Source organism: Macaca fascicularis, chromosome 7 (assembly GCF_037993035.2).
Source record: "Macaca fascicularis isolate 582-1 chromosome 7, T2T-MFA8v1.1".
NCBI classification, from domain to species: Eukaryota; Metazoa; Chordata; class Mammalia; order Primates; family Cercopithecidae; genus Macaca; species Macaca fascicularis.
The window spans coordinates 47,903,920-47,923,875 of record NC_088381.1 but is presented as its reverse complement, the minus strand read 5'-3'; the positions used below and the strand labels follow the sequence as shown (position 1 = coordinate 47,923,875).

The 19,956-nt window shown below is 45.1% G+C and overlaps 1 protein-coding gene across 1 annotated transcript in view; it reads right to left on the bottom strand.

Moving 5' to 3' along the window:
* The window catches only part of THSD4 (thrombospondin type 1 domain containing 4), a 687,670-nt gene extending 684,554 nt beyond the window's left edge, over window positions 1-3,116 (bottom strand). Inside the window, exon 1 of the mRNA XM_045395681.2 lies at window positions 2,836-3,116. The gene's annotated coding sequence lies outside the window, so the exon portion shown is untranslated. The remainder of the gene's footprint in view (window positions 1-2,835) is intronic.
* Between the last annotated feature and the right edge of the window lie 16,840 nt (window positions 3,117-19,956).

The window sequence follows — 19,956 nt, the reverse complement described above, 5'->3', positions numbered from 1 at the left end:
TGGGGCCATTAACATGCGGACAGTGTGTTCCATGACCTGGAGAGGCCCAAGGAGGCTGCTCTGGGGAAACCTCTGAGTGGCTGGGGAGGCGAGGCTCATCCAGGCTGAACATAGAGCAGGTGCAAAGAAAGCAGGGAAGAGACACAGGAGTCTGTGCAAGAAAGGCTGGGTGGGATATACTGTCTGGCAAAATTTAGATCAGAAGAGAGGAAATCTGAATTTCTGAGCTGGGGATGGGAGGTGTGGGGAGGGCAGATAAGACCATGATAAAGAAACTGGGTGAGTGGAGGGATGGCCTTCAAGCAGGAAGGCGTTGGGATGGCTCTTGGATCAATAAAGTAGACCGGGATTAGGAAACATTTTAAATGCCCTGATGAAAATTAACTTTGATTCAACCATGTCCATATAGTACTTTTCTATCTCTCAGCCTTTCCTTAAGCTCTTTCCTCTGCTTGGCCTGTCCTCTCTCCCCACCAGCCTTTCCCATCTCCCTGAACTCCTCCTTAGGCTTCAAAGCCTAGTGGTAACTGCCCTAGCTCCTCTCATGCAGAATCAATTTCTCCCTCATCCGCATCTCCTTGATGTTTTGCACATCCCCCTTGTATTGCGGTTATTTCTTTACTCCCCTTTCTCCTCTGGGCGGTTATTTATCATCTGCTAGCCTGTGGACTCCCTGAAGGCAATGATATTGTCTTATTCAGAGCGTAAGTCCCAGCACATAGTAACAGTCCCTGGCACGTAGCAGATGCTCAGAAATATCTGTTGGAGAAAAATTAAATAGAAGCGAATACTGGGGAGCCATTGTGATTCCTTGAGAGAAATGATGTGGTGAAATCAGAATTTTAGAAATATTAATCTGTCAGCATGAAAGAAGATGGATTAAAATGAAGAAAGCAACCCGTGGCTGGGAGTCAAGAGGGGAGATTATTACTGTAATTTGGACATGGTTGAAGGTGGGGGCAGTGGGAATGGAGACAGGGAAATAATTCGTCAGATATCACAAAAGAATGTGGAAGAGATTTTGCGATGAATGAGTTATAAATGTCGGGGACAGAATGGGAGTGTTGGGGACATTTAAACATTGAGATTCCCAGCAATTAGGATAAAAGTGGTGGGGGGATGGAGAAGAAGGCAATACACAGCCTATGTGTAGGATAACTGATTGCAATCTCCACAAGTTTTTCCCGGCAAAAACAAAAACAAACTCCAAGTCAAAAATCTCCCCACCCCCGATCTTCCTCCCAAACTCTGAGCTGTATTTTTCTTTCCCTAACAGCCAGTAAGAAACATTTCCTCATGGCATAGAGACTGAAAAGAAGGTAATGCCAATCTGGTGCCCTGCCCAGTGCTGGGCACAGAGGAGATCACATGAGTTCAACTGGCCAGCCTCCCCACAAGGGACCAACCCAGTTGCGTATTCAGAAGGGACTCCAGTATCCTGCTCACCCAAACTCATTTCCCAGGCCCAGACCTCTGGGAAATCCCTGCTCCAGCACTGCAGAGATTTCTAGGAAAGTCCCAGGACGCCCATCTGCTTCCTCACATTAATTTCAGGGCTAGGATTTTGTTTTCTAAAGGAATTCAACTATGATGCCAACGAAAATCTATAGGAATTGAGGAGTTCCGTATTTAAGTCACATTTTTAAAATGTTTGCTTCTTTGTATATTGAGACCCAGTAAGACCCTAGTAAGCCCAGTTACCCTATCACCTCCAACAATATCAATGAAGTAGAAGACATGCAGATTTTAAAAGCCGTGTGATCCTTGAAAAATCTTTAGACTGTTCTGGGTCCTGGGTGCATCCAGCTGTGAATGGAGGGTTGGACAAGGTGATTGCTTAGATCTCTCTCGGGTCTCTATTTCTCTAATTCCAAATTCCAACAGGCATCCAATGATCGCTATCCACGTCCAAGTTTTAGACTCATAGCCCGAAAAGGGCGAAGCGCAGCGTGGTAGAGGTCGCAAAGGAGACAGGAAGAGAAGCAAGCATGCACTTTTAATGAGACGGCAAAGGAGGCTGGGAGGCACGGTGCTGGGTGTGGACTGCTTAAAAAACTCATTAGACCACAAATTCCAGACACTTAGGTGGGCCCGAGAACGCCCTGAAATCCCCTTCCCAAGTCAGGGCTGATGTTATTTCAAAGAAAAAGAAAACTTAACTTCCAGATCTGTAGAGCTCCAAGGTGAGCTCGCTGTGCAAAAACTACTTCTGTAAGTGCGCCAAGGGGCCGCAGGTACTTGGACTGCACTTGAGGAAGTGTCCAGAGTTGGCGGAAACAACTCATCCACTCGGGCTCCGGGCGCTCGCTGGTTTGCAGCAACCAAGCTGAGACAGACACACAGATGCGGGGGCCCAGGCCAGGGCTCAAGGAGCGCTGACCGAGACTTGCCCGGCTCTCGGGCCCCAGGTGGGAGGGAGGCGAGGCTGAGGCGGGGGGCGCACGGGCTGGATGTGCACTCGCCGGTCCCCCTCCAACCCGACCCGGGGAGCACGGGGCCCCGACCCGGGGACGACTGAGGTGGATTGTCCCTAGAGTTTAAGACTGTCCCTAGAGTCAAGGGTGGAGGGGTGAGTGCTGGCGCCGGCACAGAGCAAGACTCCCAGCAAGGAAGAGAATCAGAGAAGGAGGCGCAGCCGTCCGCACGGACCAGGCGCGCGCCGGCTCCCCGAGCCCGGAGCGGCGCAGCCCGCGGCGCCCTGGACACACCCACTGGGTTGCGGGCGCCAGCCCGCCCCGCCGGCCAGAGTGCTGGGGCCGGAGCCGGGGCAGCGGAAGCCGTGTCGGGGAGGCGCGGACCGCGCGCAGGGGGCGCGGGGCGCGTGGCTCTGCTCACCTGGCGGTCCGCGTCCGGGAGCGACCGGCGGCCGCCTCGCCTCGCCTCGCCCCCGCGTGGTTCCCGGCGCCGGGCAGCCCAGAGCGCCGCCGCATGGACGGCCGCCGCCGCCCCGCCGCCCCGCCGGCGCCCGCCCTGTAAGGGCTCCCGCTGTGCCCCGATTCCGCTTCGGGCTGTGCGGGCGGCCAGCGGTTCAGGAGCGCGCGGAGAGCTCTGGTTCGAAGTTTGCGATCCGAGAGCGGGATCCGCGCTCCGTCGGTCCCTCCTCCCTCCCCCTTTGCGGCCTCCCGCTGTCATCTGGAGCCGCTCCTGCCGCCCCCTGGCGGCCGCCGCGGGAAGGGCCGGCCCCCATCCGCCCCCCACCCGCAGACCCCCGAGGTCAACAACAGGATGGTCCATGGGTCCCAGGGGAAGAGACATCACCCAGTAGGAGGGAGCACGGTCTAGACAGAGGCCACGAAGGCGGGAGGGGGCGACAGTGGACAGGAGAGTGGCCCAGCTGGCCAGGGCTGTCTAAGTGAGAGGAAAAGGGAGAGGGCGGTTGAGACCAGGCCCTGAATTCCGCGTTCGTCTTATCCTGAGGTCTGTGGGGACCTGTTGAAGGACTGGGGCACGGGACGGACGTGGGCATCCTTCCATTTGGAACAGCCATTCCGGCAGCATCAGGATGGGGCGGAGGCAAAGCGGGGAGCGGGTGAGACAAGTGGTGCTGTAAACCTGTGCGAGAAGGGGGCGGTGACTCTAAGGGCAGGAAGGAGTCCTGGTCACACACACACTCCCACGCAAGGTAGGACGCGCTGGGCTCCTTCTGAGGCCAAGGGAAAAGGCCAAGAGCCCTCCAAATTCCAACTGGGGTTAGACAGCATGGGGAGGAGACACACACACCCTGACAGCCAGAGCCGTTCGGGATTCTTTCTGGTCTTATTCAGGGTAATATTTTGTTGGAGAAAAAAATGCCTGCTGCAAAAAAATATATATATATATAATTATTATTATTGTCATTAATAATGATAAAAATCAAACTTTGATACCGTCGTTTTACGAATGGGGAAATTATTGCCCCCAAAAAGGCATGACCAAAGAGATGCGGTTAGTTAATGGCGGGAAAATTACTAGGGCCCCGTTTCTTGAGTCCTAATTCAGAGCCAAATTCTTTACATTCGAACCAAGGTGTTCAGAGCTGGGAAGGCAGGAAATAGAGTGACTGTGTGGAACCGTCTCTTCTTTCCCCCAGAGCAGGGAGGGGGTGACAAATATTTGAAGAGGCTCTCCAGGTACAGGCGTTTCCCTAAATTTGAGTCAGCCTGTTTGTTTATCGCTGCCTCTAAAGCTTGCCTGCAGGGGCTGTTTTGAAAGTGCAGGTGTACCGAGAGGACAATGAAGGAGGTGGCAGAATGCAAGCTCCCTGCCCCAGAGCCAGGCTGCACCAGGGCTGGGTGCAGTGTGCTTCGTGGGAGCAGAAGGGAGCTCCCAGGGATGACTGTCCTCCAGAAAAAAAAAAATTAACAAAAGGGAAAGTGGCAACCCAAGAGATCAGGCCAAAGAAAGAAACACCACTTTGAGTGCCGACTACTGGCCCAGAGGCTGGCAGAGCCAGTTCTGACTTATTCAAGAGCTGGTTCCAATGGGATGAAACAATTCCACACTTTATCAAACAGATTTTGATGGGAGGCACCTGGTGTAAATGGGATTAGATTAATTCTGAGTGTCACGAGTCTCATGGGTCCAAATTAAGTCGATCTAACAGCTCTAGTAACTACTGGCCAGTTTAAACCATTTAGAATTGATTAAAAAAAAAAAAAACCTACACAACTTTAGAATGTACTTAATGTCACTGAATTGTACACTTAAAAATGGTTAAAATGGAAATTTTATGTTATGTACATTTTACCATAATTTTAAAAAAGAAAGCAAAACTAATAAGATTTGTTCAAAGATTTACTAATTCGTTTGAGACACGTATTTAGTGCCTTGGTGTGGCCTTGGTGCTAGGATTCAAAGATGAAAGGAAGAAAACTTTCCATTCCAAAAGAAACTCCATGTAAGGTGAAGAAGATGAAATACAGGCAGAAAACCATACCAGTAGGTGGTAGGTGTATGCAGAAGTATTTAGGAGCTCATACAGGAGTGCCTGCCTCAGGACAGGGAATCTGGGATGTTGTGCTGAGCTGAATCTTAAACAATTGAGTGAGTTCATCGAATAAAGTCTAGGGCAAACAGGGCTTAGGAGCAAAGGGTGTGGTTTTGTTTTTTCGCTTTTTTATTTTTTAATTTTGAAATAATTTTAGACAAATTTCACAAATAGTACAAAGAACCCCCTTATATCCCCCACCCTCTTCCTCTAATGTTAACATCCTACATAACCCAAGTACGATTATTAGTGAGCAAACTTGATTTGACAGACCTAGGCTGGCTCCTCAGAAGTGATTCCAGTCCATTTCAACTTTGGTCAAATTGTTTTGACCATATTTTGCTTATATGTCACAGGAAAGTCTCTTTCTTTAAAGTCAAGATAATACTTGTTTTATTTGTTTATTTATTTTGAGAGAGGGTCTCACTCTGTCACCCAGGCTGGGGTGCAGTGGCACGATTGCAGCTCACTGCAGCCTCCATCTCCTGGGCTCAAGCAGTTCTCTCACTGCAGCCTCCCAAGTAGCTGAGACTACAGGCATGCGCCACTACACTTGGTTATTTATTTTTTATTTTTTCATTTTTTATTTTCAGTAGAAAGCAGGGCTCGCTGTGTTACCCAGGCTGGTCTCAAACTCCTGAGCTCAAGTGATCGTCCGTTCTCAGCCTCCCAAAGTGCTGGGATTATAGGCGTGAGCCACAGAGACCAGCCTATATTCATTTTAAACAAAGAGATATTTACATTATGTGTAGGCATCAGTGAATATTAAGTATGCTAAAACAGCAAGTTTTAATCTTTCAGTCCTGTTATATTTCTACTTTTATCCAAATGTGTCTCTTATGTATGAATCGGAGGAACAGAATTTGATCCTTGCGTATAAAATATCTTACTGACCCTCACCGAAAGAGAGAGCCAAGAATAGGTGCTTCAGATCACAGTCAGAGGCTGACCTGTGCTTACCCAGGCTGGGGGCCTGCCTGGCATGTCAGTGTCATCTGTACACAGCATCTTGGAGGGTGGGTCACCCCTTTGCATATCTGATGTGATGAACTGCTCACTACCTCATAAACTAGCCCACATTGTTTTTAGAGGCTCTTTGTTAGAAAGTCCCTTGTAATTTTGACCTGAAACCTTTTGCCCGGTGATTATTATCCATTGGCCCTAGAGGCAGCTCCTAAATGGACAGACAAGAAACTTGTCACGTGTCAGTTCTGTCTATATAAGACAGCTCTAGCTTACACCTGTTGTCCTATTATAATTATTAATTAATTATTAATAGTGTTCCCCTTCATTCTCTTGTCCTAGTTAAGGTGATAAATTATGCATATGACATCCTATAGAAGACTGTCACCGCCCCACCTCACTGATCAGCTCTCTGCCTACAGCCACACCCACAGAACGTTCAGCCATTTCTCCTGTGGTTCCCAGCCTGCGCACAGCGTCTGCACATGGTGAGGCCTCCCAGATCTCTGAGGAACGAATGGCTCACTGCTGAGAGCAACTTCCTGGGACTTCAGGGCATGTGGAACTGGAATAAGAGCAACGTGTGAACAGATTACAGGAAGGCAATGCGGGACAGCCGGACCCTTTGTGGGGAAATTTATGGGGAACACAGTCTTCTCACTTACAAGCACTGAGATTGCCTGAGAGGGGAGAGATGATGCACAGTGTCCCAAATTTATTTGACCTGGAATCCTTTTACCAGCGAAATATCTATTGGGCCTAGAGTTCTGAAAATTGCACTTTGAAAAACACTGCTCTCAGCTCTTACAAACACTCGTGTTTTCATCCTAACTGTGCTTCAGAGAATTGTGTCCCAGCAGGGAGGGAAACCCCTGTATAATTCCCTCCGTTGCTAGTATTTGGAGGTGGGATGAAAATGAACCTACATTCAAACCCCTAATTTCAGGCTCTGAAGGAGGTACCAGGATCCATTACGATGCTTGTAAAATTGTTCCTTTCATTTTCCTGGTTGTAAACTTATGTGGACTGTGAAGTCCAGGCAAGCCTGTGCCCAGCAAATAATAAGAAAATAAGGGATGCATGGTAAACAAAACAAAACACTTCGAGAGCTGGTCAACTTGCTGTTGTTTTGAGCTGTTTCTAAGAATCTCAGGGTAGATTCCCTCCCCTGCGTGCCTCCTTAACCCAGTCCTTTTTCTTCCTCCTCCAGGGACTCTGGAATACTGACCTACAGTCTGAGTTCCCGTGCCCTTGCCTGGGGCTGACTCTCTACTTGACCTGTAACCCACAACTGGGCAAGAGAAAATTCTGCAGCCACAGCTCTGAGGACATGAGCAAAATGGTTTCCAGATGGAATGTCAAGGATTCACATGAAGTGGCAGGGAGTCTTCAGGCCACACTTCAGGTTATCTCCTTCTCTTTCCCTTTTCTGCTTCACTCTTGCTCTCATCCTTTCTCGCCCCACATCCGGTCAGAGGAGATAGGAAGGTTCTTGTTACCTGGTACAAGACAACTTTTGGAATCCCAGATATTCAGATTATTTCCCCTTTTCCTCTTTGCAAATGATAATACTCACAGCCAAGAGGCATCACCCGGATCTAAGGCTGCTTCTCCTTAGGACTTGCAGAGAGAGAAGGAGACGGTGGGCCTGGCAGCCTCCAGTCCACAGCCTTCCTTTCTCCTCCTGGCGATGATTAACTAGGCCTAGACAATGGAGATCTATGGCATATGCCCATGTGCCAGGGCCTCCTCCTCTCAAGCGTGGCTGATCAGTCACTCGCCTGTCTATCCTTTATTTATTGAAGCCAACTATGAATGACTAAAGGAAGGATGAGAAAAGTCACCCAAGGTCAAAGGGGACAGTGTGGGAGAATGCTCTAGACAGAAGGAAGCACCTTTGCAAAGGCCCTGAGGAAGGCAGGGCACTCTCAAGGAGCAGAAGAGCTGTGTGGCCTCAGAATCCACAAAAGAGAGAGAAGGTGGGGAAGCAAAGCAAGGCGGGGCGGCCTGGGGTCTGACTGCACAGAGTCTACTGGGCCTGGTTAATCATCCCCTGACGGCCACAAAGGCATGGGCCTGTCCCATCAGAGCAGATACAGGACACTGGCTGGAGCAGGCCATGGAGCCCGCTGCTGTCCTGGAAGCCTTGGGGAGACCCAGGGTTCCCAGAGTGGAAGAAGGAGGGGGCAGCTTGACGTAGTGGCTGTTGATCAGCTGATATGGAAGTACATCGTTTTATTAACAATTAAGAAAGCAGTGCTGTGCAATTCTATTCAATGCCCATGATGCTTTCGGCCGTTTTTATGAGTTGTGTCATTTTCAAATGAGCAAGAGGAAGCCTCTAAGGGGGTTTAAGCTGGGGCAGATGTAATCAGATCTGTGTTTTTCCAGAGGCAGAGAGGGAAAAAAAAAACCCATTTGTTATTTTTTAAAAAAGGTAATGCAAAAGCATCATTCCACAATTCTCTTGTAATGAAAAAAATAAATGCAAACTTAAGCAAATCCATCATTCTGAAAGAATGCCCTGTGTCCGCCTTTTCCTTCCTGGGAGACTCTCATAATGAGGTCCTGTCCTTCACCCATTGCTCACACTGCCGCCTGGTACCTCTTGTGACCAGGACTGCAAATCTCCAAGACAACTGGAGCGGGTGGGAGAGCTCAGCCAGGAAGCAGTTTCTCTGTTTGAGGCTAATCAGCTTACATTGTGCTTGAAATTGCTGTCACCTTGGCCTTGTTGGCAATTTTCCCTCTTCAGCAAACTGGTTTTCTTGTTGAATGAATTAATTTTTATAAAATCTCAGAGATAGGGCATATCCAGTGAACACTGGCCAGATATGGCTTATGCATAAAACCAGGGCACTACAAATGACAAAGTCACACGGTCTCCAAGTTCATGGCTTTGCCTTGCCTCACTCGTCTTCATCCTGCCTCTCTTCAGCACACAGAGCACCTACTATGTGCCAGTTGTAACGGCTCACCAGACAGTGCTGCCAGAGTGTTCCTGGGCCCCACATTCCGTTTTGTTTGTTTGTTTGTTTTTGTTTTTTAATGTTTCCTTTCACCACTCTGTGTGTGATGGCGGAAACTGTTGCTTCTGAGCAGCAGTTTGGTGTCATAAAAGAAAGCAGTCAGTCCCCCAACCACTACACTGCCATTACTCTCTGGCCATCCCATCGTAGAAGTCACCAACCTTTGAACTGCAGTCACCTCCCCTGTGGAATGGCAAGAACCTAATTATACCTGTTGGGAGAGTATTGAACAGGCTCACACCACCTCATATAGCCCCTTCCAGTTCTCAAATCCACGAATCTCTCAGAAACTCTGCAACAGGAAAATTATGTGACTCGTTTTGGATCCATCTGGGAAAAGATGACATACTCAGAGAAGTATGTGATTTCTTTTTTAAAAATTTCAAGCTGCGTTTGGAATAGCTTCTTTTATTCCCTGTAATGCAGAGAATTACCATGCAGCTCTAGTGCCACATCATGGCTTACAGACAAAACTCTCCACGATCCGTGTCTTCAGTCATGAAGACATTGACAGAGCTGCTGTGTTTGTTGACTTGGGTAGGATGAGAGAACACCTGAGTGGGTGACCCTGAAATGGCTCCTCTATTCCTCTGGTATTGTTTATCCAGAAGCTACAGGATCAGTGTTCAGAGCCAGCTTCTTCCTATGTTCATCTTTCCCTATTTAAAATCTCAGAATTCTAGAGGTATAAGAGAGTATTTTCTCTTTCGGTTTTTTGTTTGTTTGTTTGTTTGTTTTTGAGACAGTCTCACTCTGTCGCCCAGGCTGGAAAGCAGTGGCACGATCTTGGCTCACTGGAACCTCCGCCTCTCGCATTCAAGAAATCCTCTTGCCTCAGCCTCCTGAGTAGCTGGGACTACAGGCACACGCCACACACCCAGCTAATTGTTGTATTTATTTAGTAGAGATGGAGTTTCACCATGCTGGCCAGGATGGTCTCCATTGTTTGACCTCATGATCCGCCTGCCTCAGCCTCCCAAAGTGCTGGGATTACAGGCCTGAGCCACGGCGTCCGGTCCTATTTTCTCTTACTCAGATAAAAAAAACAGGCCTAGGGGAAAAAATAAGTTGCAGACATTCACACCATGAGTATATTGTCGATCAGAAATAAGAACCCATCTGATGGGCCTTGAGCTATTCCAGTGAGCCCCCTCCCCATTGTCCTGTCCCTCGGAAGTCCATGGGTGGAGAAAACCAAGGGCTTCAGGCTGTCAGAAATAGCCATGGAAACTACTTAGGACATCTTGAATTCCAAATATCATACACATTAAAGCTAAGGATCTTCCCCGCTCAAAGCATATTTAATCTAACCAGGTTATTATTTTTCTTCTTTGGAGTTAAAATACAAGCCTTGTGGGTTCTCCCTCATGGGCTTGTCCCAAAGCTTAGCCCAGCAATGTGGACCCCAGTCTCTGCTACTATCGGTGCCACTTTCCAGAACTCAGCCTCTTGCCAGAACTCCTCTTCTATGAACCTCGGGTTTGTTCAGGGAGAGTTTCGAGGGCTGAGAAGCATTTCTTCTATAGTACTGGGACGGCTCCCACCTCCAGTTTCCCAGCAGCCTGAGCCCTACGGTGGCCACCTCATCTCTATGCCTCCATTGTAAAGAGCTGCACCTATCCTTGTATCTGCCAGCAAGCAGGTCACGTGGAGGTGGAAGGCATCAGAGGAGGCAGAGGAGCCCTGCATTGTCTGCATGCTTCGGCACAGGTTTCCTAGGAGGAGAGATGGAAGGTTGCAGGGTGGAATGGACAGAAAATGAAGCAGTGATTTGGGAAAAAATAATAGCAGCTGGTTTTCATCTGGGTACTAGCCTTGTGACCTTGAGCAGTGGCTTAACCTGCTGAGCCTGTTTCCTCATCTGCAGAGCAGGCTTGACACTCACTAACTGCTGACTTCTCTCAAGGGGGAAGATGGGGAGAGAACACTCTCGTGTCCTGTGTCTTCCCCGTTAACATCCTCAGTCAGAGAGAAGTTGGTCTGTTCTTGGTCTGTGCCTTTTGTCTGGCTAGCTATATTGCCATTCTTCTGTTGTCACGGGAACATTCCAAAGGATGAATGAAGGGTATGGGATCAAGCAGAGGCAAACATGAGCAAGAACAAGTGTGTAGATTAAGATACAAACTTCTTCTGACCCAGTCCTGTGAGTGGAAAATACCACACAATGGGAAAGAAACCAAATCACCCTGACATGCGCTCAGATATTGTGGTGTAGGTCAAAGGGTGGGTCAAAAGGCTTGCTTTCTTTTTCTTTCCTTTCTTTTCTTTTTCCTTTTCTTCTCTTCTCTTCTTTCTTTCTTTTCTTTTGCTTTCTTTCTTTTCTCCTTCCTTCCTTCCTTCCTTCTTCCTTTCCTTCTTTCTTTCTTTTCCTTCTTTCTTTCCTTTCCTTCTTTCTTTCTTTCCTTCTTTTAAAAACAGGTTGTTGCAAAAGGAAAGAAAACAGGAACACGTTGTTTCTTTTTGATTGATTAAGTCAATTGGACATGTCAAACTTTTACTTGTGAGCATCTGAAGTTCCCTTGAAGCTAATAAGAACTTTCTTCTGGATAACATTTTCATGAAGACAACACATCAGTTTGTGAAAGGCACATTGGTTTTAGAGTTAAACAAATGTGCACTTGGAGCCTTGCTCTGCTAACTTCCTGACTATGTGACTTGGAAAAGTGACTTACTAGTCTGAGTTTTCAACTCTCCTGTGGCTATAATGATTTTAGAGGGCATGGTTGTGGTAGTCATGACGGAAGTTTACCAATTCGCCTTCAGAGACGAGATTTCACTTCCCCTCCCTTTGAAGTTAAATGTGGCCATGTGACTTGCTGTGGCAAATGGAATGTGACTTCTCGTTTTAATTTTTTTTTTTAAGTTGGTAGTAGCCTTAAGACTCAATGTACAAATCATCGTGTCCCTTCCCACTGGTGCTAGGGTTGTGGAATGCTTGGATAGCCTGGGTCTCAAAGGACTGTGATCCACAAGCACCCGCACCATTCATTGAATGTACAGCATCAAATCTCCCACTGATATTTGAGTTTGCTACTGCAGCAAAACCTAGCATATCATGACTGATATAATGGTTGATACAATAAAATATGATGACATTTGTAAATACAACTTGGCAATGGTAAAGTGATCGGAAAGCCTTGTTGTTTTCGTGTTCAGAGGTAATTGTGCTGATTAGTAGGCCCAACGTAAGGGATAAATATTCCTGCATGGGTCAGGCAGGCTGCAACTTTACCCCAGATCATTTTTCTCCACCAGGGGCCAGAATCAGGAAAATCTGAAAAACTCCCCAACAGATCTGCCATGGGACCCAAATATCAGTTCTGCCTTGAGATAAAGGCCAATCTGAGTACTGAAAGTGGGAGCTTAGGGAAATTCATCAGGCTCTGGGAGTGGAGAATACTGAGGAATGGTGGGGAGGCACAGTAGTGGGAGTGGTCTTGAAGAGCAGCCGTGGAGAACTGAGGCCTGTATCACGGTGGGAAGTCCTTGCAATGTGAAGGTTAAGCACACCGTGCACGAGGTCCCTGGCCCTCTTCTCTCACCATGATACATACCCTGTCCTCTCATGATAATTTTCTCCTGTAGCCCTTCCACAACAATTTATTCCAAGTCATTCTTTATGCCACCCAAGTCTGACCTCTGACCCTCACCTCCAGGCTTCCACTTCCTGGATATTTTGGCAGGTGCTTCAAGCGCAATGTGTTATGGATAGAACATATCACTTCCTGTCCCACCTCCAAACCCTCTTTCTTATTCCATACTCCGTATCTGGATGAAGAGCTATCATCTTCCCAATCGTTCCAGCTCAACATCTCAAGAGTGCTCATGGCCTTGGAATACTCTTTTTTTCTCTATTAATATGAAAGGGGAAAATGCAAGCCAGAAAAACAGTTGAAGGCATTGTGCGGGCCAGGTGAGGTTGTGGTTCAATCTTGGTGTGAATTTGTTCTTTTGAGAATTCGTCTTTGGGTGGAATGCCTCCAATTGTGGATTCAGAAAATAGGATGAAATTTAGAGGAAAAGAAAATAGGATAGTGTGGTGTAATAAGAAGTATATCTGGTCTTTGTCCCAGGTCCTGGCACAAAGCATCTAAAACCCTTGGAATTTCCTCAGTCATGGGGTGTCCTTTCTTATTTTTAAGGAGCCCCTTTGAAGCACACCTGAGTTTATACTAAAGAGGTAATTTAGGGTAGGACCAAAGATAGCCTCAGGATGGGACTGGACACCAGAAAAACTAAGGGATTAGAAGGTTGAAACTTTCAGCCCTACCCACTGACCTCCAGGAATGGGATGGGGGGAATTTAAATTCTATAAAAACTCTGGGAAAGTGGGGTACCCCAATTCCACAGGGACAAAAGCTCCTATGCTTGGGACCCTTCTAGACCTCACCTAAGTCTTCATCTGTATCCTTTATAATAAACAAGTAAATGGCCTGAGTTCTGTGAGCTATCCCAGCAAAGTATTGAACCTGAGGAGGTGGGTAGGGGGAACCCCAATTTATAGCTGGTTGGTCAAAAGTACTAGAGACCTGGGCTTGTGATTGACATCTGAAGTAGAGGCTGAAAACTAAAAATAAAATCCTAAGCCCCTCACTGGCTGAACAGGCCCCCTCTCGGCTATGGGGACCCTAGAAAATCCTTAAAAATGGAATTCCCAGCATGACACGAATTAGGCACAACTGACCATCATTAATGTTGAAATACAGATCATAAGATTAACAAAACAGATTCCTTGTGACAATAAGATATCAAATTATAAAGAGGACATAAGGCCATGCCGGACAAGGGCTAAGTCACTCACCCCTATGGGTCACTCTGACCTCAAATATTGGTTCACATACTTCCTTATCTTAACTTTAAACATTCTTTTCTGTTGACTCCAAATTTTTACACAAAGCTCTACTCCTTTAATCAATTGCAAATTAAAGAATCTCTGAATCCGCCTGTAACCTGTAAGCTCCCTCTTCAAGATATCCTACCTTTTCAGGCCAAACCAACGTATACCTTCCATGTATGAATTTATGTCTTTGCCTATAACTCCTGCATCCCTAAAATGTATACAACCAAACTGTAATCTGACTGCCACAGACACGCTTTCTCAGGACCTATTGAGACTCTGTTCTCTAGGCCGTGGTCACTCATACTGGCTCAGAATAAACCTCTTGAAAACATTTTCAGAGTGTGGTTTTTCCATCAACAGGGCAATCTTGTGAGACTGAGACCTAACCCCATGGGATCTGATGCTTAATTCCAGGTAGACAGTGTCAAAATCGAATTAAATTGTAGGGCATGCAGCTGATGGCAGCAGAATTGGAGAACTGCTTGGTGTGGAAAAAAAAAAAAGCCCCACACGTTTGCTGTCAGAAGTATTGTGTGAGCGAAGAGAAACAGTCTGTTTTCTCCAGATGGACTGCCTAATTCTTTCCGGCCATATAATAAAGAGTTATTGCTAGTCAATAAGTTTTGTTTTTTATGAAACTTTGCGGGGGTGGGGGGACAGTAAGTGCATACATATAAACGAAGATATCATTTTCCACATAGCAAATGATTGATGATTTAAAAAGCAAAAGGAGAGCCTTATTCCAGAAAAGATGGAATAAGGAAGGACACACTAAATGTAACTGTAAATCCTGTACAGAATGGATGGAGGTGCTATCTGAGAGTTCTGAAACATAAATCATAGCAGGTGGCTTTGGGAAGGAGACAAGAATTCAAAGTCCAACTAAATCAGTAGTGAGTTTGCCTTTTTTTCCCTTCCAGTATCAGCCAGCCTAGACTAAAAGGCAGCCAGAAAGCTGGACGTTTGCACCAGAGGAAGACAGAAAGAGCTGTAAGAGAAGACCTCTCTAAAAAACAAGAAAGGAGATTCTGAAGAGTCAGAGAGAGAGTGGGGTGCATGGGAACCCCTGGCTTTTATTAGTTTTTTCCTTCTTTCCAGCCTCAGCCCACAGGCAATATTGTAGCAGCAGTGTTGGTGGCAGGGGCTGAGGGAGTGGGAGTGGAGCTTGGCAGTCATCTAAGACTCCAAGAGAGGGGAATTATTCTGTTTGACTGGAGGAGCAGTGTTCACAACAGTGTGTGGCAAATCTTTCTTCCTTTTTTTTTCACCTTCTCTCCTCCTGCCACTTGACCCCAAACACAGAAACAGTCTTGGTAAGAGTGGCAGAGCAGAGAAACTGAAGCCCAAGCTTGCTCACTGGAGGGCTAAAAAGTGAGGCCCCAAGGAGCCAGAGAGTGTTGGGGAGATCATGGAGAGTAGGGAGCTTAAGACAGAAATCCCACAAACTTATGTTTTAGCTCCTGGGCTCACCTCCAGGCTGCAAATGTATGGCTCTGATCCTAAACACCCTACCACATGTTTGCAGAACTGAAACTGCAAGGTAGACCCCAATCCAGGCCCATGACTGGCCACTGGGTGGCACACACACAGGACTGATCTGAATAGCACTGCACTCTGAAATCAGAAATGATATTGGGACCACAGCCCAAGAGGCAGGTTTGAACTTGCAAAAATAATATAATCTGTTTCATTTCCTGCTTCAGAAGAAAAAAAAAAAAAGCCCTCTTTTTAGGATTTAAATCAGACCTGGGGTCCTGTAATATTCAAAATGTCCAGAATATAATCCCAAATTACTCAGCATATGAAGAACCATGAAAGTCTCAACTGACAAGGAACGAGACAATCAACAGACACTAACCCTGAGAAGATACAGATGTTAGAATTATCAAACATTTTTTAAAGCAGCAATTATAACCATGTTCCATAAAGTAAGGGAAAGTGCTCCTGAAACAAATGAAAATACAGAAATTCTCAGGGGGAAAAAAAGAAGATATAAAAACAGGCCTGGTGGAATGGCTCACATCTGTAATCCCAGCACTTTGGGAGGCCAAGGCGAGTGGATCACCTGAGGTCAGGAGTTCGAGATCAGCCTGGGCAACATAGTGAAACCCTGTCTCCACTAAAAATACAAAAAATTAGCTGGGCATGGTGGCAGGCACCTGTAATCCCAGCTACTCAGGAGACTGAGGCAGAAGAACCTCTTGAACCTGGGAAGTGGAGGTTGCAGTGAGCCAAGATCACACCATTGTACTCCAACCTGGGCAACAAAAGCAAAACTGTCTCAAAATTTTTTTTAAAAAGGAAGATATAAAAGCAAACCAAATGGAAATATTAGAACAGAGAAAGAGAAGGACACTAACTTAAATTTCAGATTCACTGGATGAAAATTAACTTAAAGATAGATCAATAGAAATTATCTAATCTGAACAACAAAGGAAAGAAAATTGAAAAAGAAACCCAGCAGAACCTTAGGGGCCTGTGCGAAAAAAAATACCAAAATGTTTAATATTTGTGTCATTACACTCCTAGAAGGAAAATAAAAAGGGTGTTGAATGGGAAAAAAAAAATTTAAGAAATAATGGTGGAAAAACTTACTGCATTTCACAAAAGACATGAACGTGGAGATTTAAGAAACTCAGTGAATCCCAAACAGGATAAAATCAAAGACATCCACACATTATAATCAAACTTATGAAAACTGTTAAAATAAAGAAGATATCCTGAAAGCAACCAAAGATAAATGACTCATTTCAGGTAGAAAAATAATGATTTAAATGACTGTGCATTTCTCATCAGAAACCACGGAACCTGGAGGGAAGTAGAATAACGTTTTTAACATACAGAAAGAAAAGAACTATCGGCCCTGCACAGTGGCTTATGCCTGTAATCCCAGCACTTTGGGAGGCCAAGGCAGGGAGATCGCCCGAGCTCAGGAGTTCGAGACCACCCTGGGCAACATGGTGAAACCCGTCTCTACTAAAACACAAAAAATTAGCCAGGCATGGTGGCATGCACCTGTAGTCCCAGCTACTTGGGAGTCTGAGGCACAAGAATCACTTGAGCCCGGGAGGTGGAGGTTGCAGTGAGCTGAGATCATGCCACTGCACTCCAGCCTGAGCTACAGAGTGAGACTCTGTCTCAAAATAAATAAATAAATAAATAAAATAGAAAAGAAAACTATCAATCCAGAATCTCATATCCAGTGGACACATCTTTCATGAATGACAATGAAATAAGGACATTCTCAGATAAACAGAAAGTAAGAAAATTCCTTGATACCAGACTTCTTCTATAAGAAATGCTAAGGAGAATTCTTCAGACTACAAGGAAATTAAATCAGAGGGAAACTTTAACAATTGTAATGAAATAAGAGCAACTGAAATGGTAGATACCTGGAAAAATATAATAGAATTTAAGTTCTTTGAAATATGTGAAAGCACAAATTGTAACACTGACTGATGAAATCTTCAACGTATGTAGTCATTATAGTACATAATACTATGATGACTACATAAAGAGGGGATGCCAAAGGTACCTATAGGGTGAGAAGGTTTCCGTACTCCACTTGAAATTGTAAAATATAAGTAGACCATATGCTGTAATCTCTAGAACATCTACTAAAATTTTTTTACAGAGATATAGTAAAAATATCAATAGAAAATTAAAATAGAAGACGAAAATATTCAAATATTTCAGAAGAAAGTAGGAAAGGGAAAATGAAAATCAGAAGAAACAAACATAAAATATATGATAAAATGGTGATATAAGTACAAACATATCAATTTTATTTTATTTTATTTTTATTTATTTCTTTATTTTTTGTGTGTGACAGCGTCTCACTGTGTCACCCAGGATGAAGGGCAGTGGTGTGATCATGGCTCACTGCAACCTTAACCTCCCAGGCTCAGGTGATTCCCCAACCTCAGCCTCCAGAGTAGCTGAGACCACAGGTGTGCATGCCACCATGCCTGGCTATTTTTGTATTTTTTTGTAGAGACAGGGTTTTGCCATGTTGCCCAGGCTGGTCTCAAAGTCCTGGGCTCAAGTGATCCATTTGCCTTAGTCTCCCAAAGTGCTGGAATTACAGTCATGAGCCACTGCACCCAGCTCTCAATTCTTACATTAAATGGTATAAATACCTAATGATATAAATATTAGATATCTGTAACAAATTATCACAAACTTAGCTTAAAATAACAAATGTTTATTATCTCAGTTTCTGTGGGTCAGGAATCCAGGTATGGCTGAGTTAGGTCCTCTGCTCCAGGGGCTTTCATGAAGCTACAACCAAGGTGTTGTCCAGGGCTGAGGTCACATTTGAAGGCTTTACTGGGGAACAATCTGATTCTAAGCTTCCATGCACAACTGTTGAGACAATTTCATTTCTTTTGGGCTGTTGGATTGAAGGCCTCAGTTTCTTGCCATGTGAGCCTCCCCAACATGGCAACTTACTTCATCAAAGCCAGAAAGAGAATGAGTCTATGGAGAAAGACTGCTAGCAAGACAGAAGTTACAATCTTAGATAGCATAATCACAAAAGTGACATTCCATCACCCTTGCCATATTCTAGTGGTTGGAAACAACTCGCAGGACCTCTCCATACCTGTTCCTACTTAAGGAGTGGAGATTAAGCAACAATATAAATCCAAGAGGTAGGACTCAATAGAGGCCATGTTGGAGTCTGTCCACCAGACCTACCAGTTAAAAGACAAAGACTGCATGAATTCAAAACAAACAAACAAAGAAAACTAAGACACAACTACATACTGCCTAAGAGAAACTCACTTTATTATTTTTTAATTTTTTGAGACAGTATCTCAATTCAAAACAAAGAAAACTGTCACCCAGGCTAAATGACTGTACATGCCACAATCACGGCTCACTGCAACCTCGACTTTCTGGGTTCAGGTGATTCTTCCACCTCTGCCTCCCAATGGAACCACAGGTGTGTGCCACCACGACTGGCTAATTTTTGTATTTTTTGTAGGGAAGGGGTTTTACCATGTTGTCCAGGCTGGTCTCAAATCCCTGGGTTCAAGTGATCTGCCCCCCTTGGCCTCCCAAAGTGCTAGGGTTACAGGTGTGAGCCACCATGCCCAGCAAAACCCACTTTAAATATAATAATATATCTATGATCAGAATAAAAATTAAAATATGGAAAGAAAGCTAAACCATATAAACACTAATCAAAAGAAACCTGGAATATGATTTTATCATTAAAATAGACTTTAGCACAAGGAAAATTACCAAGGATAAAGAGGACACATTGCATAATAATAAAAAGAGCCAATTCATGAGAAGACATAGCAATCCTAAATGTATGTATACCTAACAATAGAATTTCAGAATACCAAATCCAAAAACTGATAGAACTGAATGGAGAAATGACAAGCCCATAGAGTTGAAGACATCAAAGCTCTCCCCTCAGTAACTGATAGTATAAATAGACAGAAAATCAGCAAAGACATTGAGGAACTGAGCAACACCGCCAACTAACTGATTCTAATGGACACTTACAGGTCTACTCCATGGCAGAATACACATTTCTTTCAAGTGTCCATGGAACATTTTGGGCATCTGATGTACAATACAACTCTTCCCCAGACCACCAGGAGGCAAGGTCTGTGGCCAGAGAAACACAGAAGTGGTGGTCACGGGGTGGAGTACGAGGCATTTTCTTACTTCATCCTCTAACCATCCATCCCTGACTCTCTTAAAGGTTGCTGTCAGACCATGGTAAGTGCAAACTGAAATGAAAAGGTAGTTCTCATTGTAATCCAATCGCAACCAGCTTAAACAATTCAGAACAAATTTTATTTGCATACAATTATTCAAGCACATTTGATTGGATCAGACCTGGATTTTAGACTTGCAGGTGTCTGGTTTTGAAACACAAAATCCAACATTTTCTGCCTGGGAAATATATATATATTTTAATGTAGTTAATATAAATTACCTTTCCTCTTCAGTTTGACTATTAATTGCATTGTAACTTAATTTGTATTCTTATTGAGTCTCTGCATGTTTTCTTCCACTTCTGTACCAGTTTACCATTTGGATAAGTATATTATATATCAGTCCAGGTGGCTCCCAGGCAGTCAACATAATTCTGCATTCATTTTCATACTGCCCATCAGCCAGGAGGTCGCGACTAAGTA